The sequence below is a fragment of the Lactuca serriola genome, chromosome 2, assembly GCF_051521515.1.
Source record: "Lactuca serriola cultivar US96UC23 chromosome 2, Lser_US96UC23_V15, whole genome shotgun sequence".
NCBI lineage: Eukaryota > Viridiplantae > Streptophyta > Magnoliopsida > Asterales > Asteraceae > Lactuca > Lactuca serriola.
The window spans coordinates 222177607-222185742 of NC_136409.1; positions in this window are offsets into that span (position 1 = coordinate 222177607).

The following is an 8136-nucleotide window of genomic DNA, read 5'->3' on the forward strand; positions in this document are numbered from 1 at the left end:
ACGATGTTGAAATGTATTTTCTGTTTAAACGTTATCAAATTTTCGCATTATATTTTCTAGACTTCTGTTTATCTAACTAGCATTATACTTTTTATTTAAATTTTCCCAAATAGCAACATAGGATCGAACTTTTTGATATTATGTTTTATCCAAATAACATTATATTTTTCCCATTAATCATGAATTAAATAACATTATTTAAATTTTCTAACCATTTTAAATATTATTTCTCATAACGGTCAAAAACTTACCAATATAGATCAATTATTTCATAGAAATTTTTTTCCAATTGTATTTTATTATTATTATATACTTTTTTTTATTGTCAACCGTATACCATACAAGTTATAACCTTTTATATATATATATATATATATATATATATATATATATATATATATATATATATATATATATATATATAACATGTTTTTTTTTAAATTCACAAAATAATACATGAAGCATGCCCACGTTTAGTCTCTGGATAACTACTTAATTCGTGTGTTTTTTTATTATCGTATTTTTCTTTTTATTTGTGTTGGGTTTTTTATTTTTTAATTTAATTAATAGTGATGAGTCAAATTGGTTGGAAAAGACACAATTTTCATATGATGTAGGTTGAAAAAGATGAAAAAGAATGAGTCAAAAAAAATTATATAAAACTAATATGATATAAGGGCATCTACAGTCCATTAAACTTTAAGGAATTCAATGGATTATCACATCACTGTCATGTCAACATTTATTTTATTATTCAACTATACCTTTTAATATCCACACTCCATTAAACCCTATAAAATTTAATGAATTTCCATATTATCATCATTATATTTATAAACATAATTAAAATTTTAAAATTAATGTGTAATATTTCGAATAACGCAATATTTTATCGAAATTAGTATTTATTATATTGGTAAGATATATATATCTTTTTCAGCCAAGTTTTATTTTTAAATATTTCATTTGATTTATATTTGTTTGAAAAGATATGACACCTAAAAATATGATGCATTAAATAATAAAATACCTAAAATATGGTTCACTTTATTTATGTTTTAATTAAAAAAATATAGAAATCAAATATAAAAGTAATAAGAAAATAAGATTAAATATATATTTTGTTTGAAATTTAATTAAAAAAAAAGGTTAAATTCATTAAACTATGATCATACAACTATTTCATTTAACTCTTTTATGTCATCATCCAGGTTTCAATCTCAACTCTCTCATTCAACTTCTATTCAATCTCAATTATCTTCTATTCAATTTTTATTAAACTCTAATTGTGGATGTTTTAAGGTTAAATGGATTGGGAGGGTTTCGTTGTCTCCGTACTTATAAGTAAAAAAGAAATCGAATGATTAAATGATTAAATGAATAATGAAAAACAGTGCAAGGGTAGATTACAACCTAATGCGCTTTCTAAACTACCTAGAATATATAGTTCCATTATTAAGGATCGCCCATAATATGCTTATAGTTTATAACATCTTAAATCCTATTTTATTTTTGCCGTTACATTTTATTTATAGTATAAAATAAAATAAATACTTCAACCTACTTTATTTTATATTTTATAAATTCCTATTTTAATAAAAGAATAATTTTAATTTCCTTTTGACATGTATTATTCCATTAGCCTTCTAATTAATATATATTTTATTTTTATTTTGTCATGTGTTATCTTATTAGGTCTCTTAATTAATGCACGACATTTGTTAACCTATTAATTATCAATTTCAAATTTCAAATTTTAAATTTTCCACTCTAATTACATTAAATTAATAATATTAGAATAAAAATTAATACAAATTATAAGATGCTATATAATCTCTAAAACCTTTTTTTATTATACTCTATTTTTAGAATGTGGTCAGAATGCTCTTAACATGGTTAAAAACTATCTACTTCTAACAAATGCTCTTACAATTAGGACTGTTCACTATTCGGATAAAACCGAATTATCCAATTGGACAATTTGGATTGGACAATTTGGTTCGGATATTGGGATTTTTGGATTGGTTTTCAACAAAACCGAATTATTATTTTGGATTTCGGATTGGTTTTGGTTTATAAAATAAGAACCGAATAGTCCAAAAAAACCGAATAAACATTTCTTATTTATCTATTTATAATATATATCTATAGTTTTTTATTAATTTTGTAATTTATTTTTTCAAATAGAAACGTTTCACCGAATAAAAAAACATTAATATGCATGCTCACTCAAAAGTTTTCTAACTATAATATATTTTCTTATTAGTTGTTTATTAATCTCAAATCACAACTAAGTAATTTTTTTTATTCTTGTGTAAAGTTTAGTAATCTTATAATTATTTTTCGTGTTAAAATGTTTCGGTTTTTTTAAAACCGAATTATAAAAGCCGATCCAACCGAATTGTAATTGGATCGGATCGGATTGGATTTAAATTTAGTTTGGACTATTCGGATCCATGTTTTTAAAACCGAAATCAATTTGGATTCACTTGATTGGATTGGATCAAACCGATCAATCCAAACGAACACCCCTACTTACAATGGTTAAAAACTATCTACTTCTAACTATACGCAAACAATATGTTATTAACATTGTTAAGAACTCTCTTCCTCTTAACTATATATAAATAATACGTAATTATTTGAAAATAGTAGAAGCGATTATGTCGGTAGCGCTTATTTGTTAATATATAATTATTTTTTATTTTTTTTGGAACGGCAAATACCAAGCGGAAGCCCGGGTTCAAGCTCCTTTACAGGGCAAACCCTCACCCTTTTTAATGGGATTCCAAAAGAAAATTCTCCATGAGTGGCCACCAACGGGAGTCGAACTCCCCACCTTGCCCTTCAATAGTTATAAAGTCAACACCTCTTTCCCAACTAGGCTGGGCTTCATTGGTGTTAATATGTAATTATTTGAGGAGACTCATGATCATCATGATTCATTAATAGTCACACGCAAATGTTCTTACTTGTCATTTCTTATAAAAAACATGTTTCTTTTGTCTAACTGTAAAATCAACGATAATGTACTTGGATGTGATTTCGTGCACGACTAACTTGCTACATATTCTACATGACTTGTTAGGATCATGAGCAACACAAATGGGATACAACTAGTAACATCTTGACACGATATTTTATTCCCAATATCCCAGAATTTTTCGTATGTGGTATTTTTATGGGGGGGTTTTCTAGTATGGGATCATTGACTTATTGTACAATCTAAAAGTAGATGCTTCCACATTTTAGTTTTACATACATTCATCATTTACAAGCAATCAAAAGCCAGGAATCTTGTTCTCAAGGTCTTCTTTTTGTGTGTTAACTTTATCATTAGTCATATACCCACCCAGCCTACCTCCAATCTGTATTTCACCAAAACACTACAATAACCTTATTGGCTCTTGTAAACCTAAATTATGGTAACTTCTAATTTCAGATTATTTAAGTGTTAAATCTTGAATAATAATTTTTGTATTGTAATTTACACGTTAGCGTAATCCGTGTGAGTATGAATATTAGTATTATTTTATAGTTCTGTGCTTAGCTATTTTTTACCTTTATAATTTTAATCATTGACCGTTACAAAATAAATAGATAAAAAAGAAGAAAATAGATAATTAGATATGCTAATATTAATTTTGAATTGAAACATAAGTCGTTTGACATTTAAACTAATATATGATGACGAATAAAGATAAATGGAATCATCAATGTTTGACTTGACAATGCTTATGGCCTAAAAACTTTTATTTAATTGTTTATTAAATATCTACATGATTTTAAATAAAAAAACATATAAATAGTGTATTTTAACTAATATTCAATATCTTTATTTCTCTCTCTCACTCTCACACACACACACATATATATATATATATATATATATATATATATATATATATATATATATATATATATATATATATATATATATTCTAATAAAAAAATATATATATATTCTCATTTTGTGATGTGTCACTTTATTAGATCTTTTAATTAGTATAATGACATCTGTCAACCTATTGATTCTTCATTTTAAATTTCAAATTTCAAATTTTCTATTTTAATTATATTAAATTAATAACATTCCAATAAAAAAATAAGAATTAATACATATTATAAGGTCACATATTTATTTAAATCAACGATTATATTTTATACAACTAAAAATATCTCTTAATTAATAATTTATTTAAAAAAATTGATTAATAATTTTGAATTTTTACTATAAAAGTCTAGTTAATTATACTATGAAAATATAAAAGTGTTAATTACTTATATAGGGTTAATATTATAAAAATTCTAAATTTTTAACGCGTAATTGGAAAAACCCTTATATTTTTTTTATTGTTGTGGCCACAACTTTCTCGCAGAATTATAACTCTAACCCACTTAACGAGTTTCATGGTTAAGTTGGTTAACTTTTTTGTAAAATTAGTCCTAGAAAGTTCAAATTTAGTCCCTGAGGTTTGAAAAAAATTACACCACATGGTTTTTTAACTTAATTTTTCGTTTTTTGTATACTTTATTTATTTTCGGTTTTTTTATAAATATATGTACATTTTTTATTTTCTTTATATATATATATATATATATATATATATATATATATATATATATATATATATATATATATATATATATATACTTTATTTATTTTCATTTTTTAACTTTATTTTTCAACAATTTCTTTTAACATTTTTACCTTTTGTTTTCTATTTTTTAGTGTATATATAGAGTATATTAGAGTTTTTTTTAGGTTTTTTCATATTTATTTTCTTATTATATTTTAATTTTTTTCACCTTTTTGTTTTTTTTATTTTTTTTCTATTTTTTGTTAAGGTTTTTTCATATTACAATTTTTTTTTCTTTTTTTTTTCCTATTTTAGTTATTTATGGTTTTTCTAATGTTTTTAATTACTTTGATTCAAGTAAACGAACTTGAATTCAATATAAATTACTATAACAAGTTTTTTTTTATAAAGATCGACTATTATTATTTTTTTTGTTTTGTTAGTCTATTATCAAATTGAAAAATATTATCTTGAATTTAATCTATCGATATCACATATAGAAATATGATTTAATTTGCAAGTTATATAACACATTGAAACACTAATTCTTAGTAAACAAACTATTTTTTTTAATTTTTATTATTTCGTAATATAAATATAATATCACTAAAAAAAAAATAAGTTGAACCGAAATTACAAATATAAACATAACTACGTTATTTACTTGAATAAAAATAAAAAACAATTACAAAAACTATAAATTATCAAAATTGTAATATACTCTAATATATTAATATATTTTATATTTTTTGAAAAATGTCAATAAAAAGATAAAAATACAAAAAAAACAAATAATTGGAAAAAAAAATAAGTAAAAAAAATAAAAATATAAAAAGATGAAAAAAATAAAATATAATACGAAAAGAAATATGAAACAACCTTAAAAAAAACTCTAATATACTCTATATATACACTAAAAAATAGAAAACAAAAGGTAAAAAGTTTTTAAAAAATTGTTGAAAATTAAAGTTAAAAAATGAAAATAAGTAATATATATATATATATATATATATATATATATATATATAAAAGAAAATAAAAAATGTACATATATTTATAAAAAACCGAAAATAAATAAAGTATATAAAAAACGAAAAATAAAGTTAAAAAACCATGTGGTGTAATTTTTTTCAAACTTCAGGGACTAAATTTGAACTTTTTACGACTAATTTTGCAAAAAAGTTAACCAACTTAACCATGAAACTCGTTAAGTAGGCTAGAATGATAATTCTGCGAGAAAGTTGTGGCCACAACAATAATAAAAAAAATATCAGGGCTTTTTCCAATAACGCGTTAAAAATTTAGGACTTTTATAATATTAACCCACTTATATACGAGATCTTAACATAAAACAATAAAATCGGTGTATAGTTATCACAAAATATATATTTATCTCGTAAAATTAACTTGGTAACATGCTTTTTTTTATGCGAACTAACATCCTCAGTTTTTAGAACTTCGATGTAATATTTCAAAACAATAACCTCATTTCACAAAAAGAAAAGAAATTCACAAAAATAAAAATAAAATATGAGTTTTTTATAAAGGTGACCGTTGATGAATTAATTTCCCTAAAAACGGATTTTGCAAAAATTCATTTTTGAAATAGATATTTATTTAGAGGTTGTCATTCTATGATAAGAACCCGCTTGTTATAGTGTTTTAAATTTTCTTAGTGATTTATAAAAACGAGTAGTTTTACAGTGTTGTCATCTATCATTTTAATCGGTATTTTATCGCATTAAATCTATCATATCCATGTTAGAAGAAACAAGAATATAAATAAAGGTTAATAAGTTCGAAGAAAGTTCTTCATAATCATTATCATTATCAGTATATATATATATATATATATATATATATATATATATATATATATATATATATATATATATATATATATATATATATATATATATATATATATATATATATATATATATATATATATATATATATATATATATATATTAGTTTATAACCCGTGGGAACCACGATTACAAACTTAATTAAACTTTAATACTAAAAACTCAAAATTATTAATAAGTTATTTTAAATAAATTATTAATTAAGAGATTTTTTTAGTTATATAAAGTAATAATCATTGCTTTAAATAAATATGTAAAATTATATCACTTTATAATTTGTGTTAATTTTATTTAATTTCCATTGTAATGTTATTAATTTAATGTAATTAGAGTGGAAAATTTAAAATTTGAAATGGAGATTCAATAGATTAGCAAGTGACATGCATTAATTAGGAGACATAATAGAGTGTGACACATGGCAAAAGAAAAATAAAATATGCATTAATTATGAGACCTGATATGGTGACACATGTCAAAAGGAGAATAAAATTATTCTTTTATTAATATATATATATATATATATATATATATATATATATATATATATATATATATATATATATATATATATATATATATAAACAATTACGTAACTGATAATACGAGAACGAATACGGGTTACATATTTTTTTTACCGCAAAACTCTCCTATCATATCATAACTCTCCTATCATATCATAGTGCCGGAAGAATTTAAGATTCATAGGAGAATATAATTCAGCACTTGTGCAACTAATGCAACCACTACTAATTCACAAATTTGTTTTCTAAAATAAGAGTAGATTGCACGCATAGACCCTTTGGTTTGAAATAATTTACATATTTGATACATAACAATTTATTTTTTGACTAAACTGTAAATTTGGTCCATGTGGTTATCTAAAAAATGTGGATAGAGTCCAAAATGATTTCAACTTGCACCATCAGTCCAAAATCAAATCTTTTTTGTGGATAAGGTTCCTGTTAAACATGAAAAGACTGTTTTACCCTTTTTATTTCTTTTTTCTTTTGTTTCTTTGTATTTAAATACTTAAAAATGTTTTAATTAATTAGAAATAAAAACTGACCCCACTCCTCTCTCTCTCTCTCTCTCTCTCTCTTTCTCTCTCTCTTCTCTCTCTCTCTCTCTCTCATACCCATACACATACAACTCGTCTTCTCCAAACGACCCCTTGTGAACAAAAACCAGAATCAAAGCTATAGAAACCCCACTTCTTCTTCTTATTCTTCTTCTTCTTCTTCTTTTTCAAGTAGGTTTACAAACCCAAATCTTGAAGCCCATTTAACCCAAGAAAAAAATGCTTTAAATACATCCCGTAAAGAGATTCCAGAGAAAGAGAAGTCACCCGATGGTGCTCGATGATCAAAACACAACCATCACCTATTTTGTCTCTGCCAACAATACATTTTTCTTCCAAATCAAGATGGGGTTTTCCTGCACCAAGGTTCTTCATCAGGTTCATCAATGCAGGGAAGCCCTTTAATTTCAAATTGATCCAGAGAAGCCCATTCATTTAAGAATCAAAACACTTCTTAAATGAATGATTTTTTTGAAACGATTTTGACTTGGCCTCTGGCCAATACGCACCTGAATCAAAAGACTCTTTGTTTTCTTTCTCACCTATATCAATGATTTGGAGGTGCTTGACAGCTTCGATTTTGATTTTTCTAGGTTTTGCGTTTTCTGGG